The sequence below is a fragment of the Rhinolophus sinicus genome, chromosome 2 (genome assembly GCF_057876585.1).
Source record: "Rhinolophus sinicus isolate RSI-liver-muscle chromosome 2, RSI-T2T, whole genome shotgun sequence".
NCBI lineage: Eukaryota > Metazoa > Chordata > Mammalia > Chiroptera > Rhinolophidae > Rhinolophus > Rhinolophus sinicus.
Genome location: NC_142502.1, coordinates 162,205,935 through 162,206,806, shown reverse-complemented (window position 1 = coordinate 162,206,806; position 872 = coordinate 162,205,935). Strand labels below are relative to the sequence as shown.

Here is an 872-nt window from a genome sequence, read left to right as displayed (position 1 = left end):
CTCAAGGACTCTAAACTCCATGCTTAGTCCCTTCCTTGCCTGGAGCTACACTTGGTCTGACCAACCCTCATCAGGGGACATTAGGACCCTCTAGCTTTTTTTGTCTCATCCTTCTTCCTGCTCTACTAGGCCTGAGGTGGTGATTTCTTAGCTTTCCACTTTCCTATCTATGCAGACACATTCCTGTTTTTTAAGAATCTGATCAAGCTCCTCCTTCTCTCTTGGTTAACCCCTCCTCATGTGGGGCTCTGGGTCTCTCAGGGTCTTGGATTTCTCCTCTCCTATATGACACATCTAATCAGTTACTAGTGTCTCTTCCACCCTTGTCTTTCCCTCCCATTCCTCAGCCAGTGCTCTGTTCTGGCCCTCATCAAGTCTCACCTAGTGTAATCACAACACCCTCCAAATTTGCCTCTACTCCTCCTTCTCATTATCCAATTGCCTCCAAAAGGACCTCCCTAAAATAGATCTGGTCCCAGTGTCCCCTGAATTAAATTTTCCCACATGAAGTCTATCAATACTAAAAAGGCAAATGCCTTTAAAAACAAGGATATTCACTTCACCGTTGTTTGAAGTAGCGAAAGACGGGAAGCACCAAATGTCCATCAGTCAGTCATATTAAATAAACTATGGAAAACAATGTGTTTCACCTAAAAAGCTCCAAGATCTATGGTTACGTTTAGTGAGCAAGGTACAAGTAAATGTATACAACATGTTAATCTTTGTGTTTAAAAAGTATTGGGAGCATGTTGTATGACAGGAGAGAAGGTTAGCACTTCCCTTGACAAGGATGGAAGAGGCCCTGGCACCTAACAACATACATACAATTAAGGCATCACCACCTACTTTGTGGCATCTAACCACTGTTTTTG

General features: G+C 43.1%; 1 non-coding gene across 1 annotated transcript; it reads left to right on the top strand.

Moving 5' to 3' along the window:
• Positions 1-746: 746 nt before the first annotated feature.
• Positions 747-872, top strand: LOC141571990 (U6atac minor spliceosomal RNA). The gene has a single exon (XR_012497024.1). It is a non-coding gene; the product is annotated as a U6atac minor spliceosomal RNA (small nuclear RNA).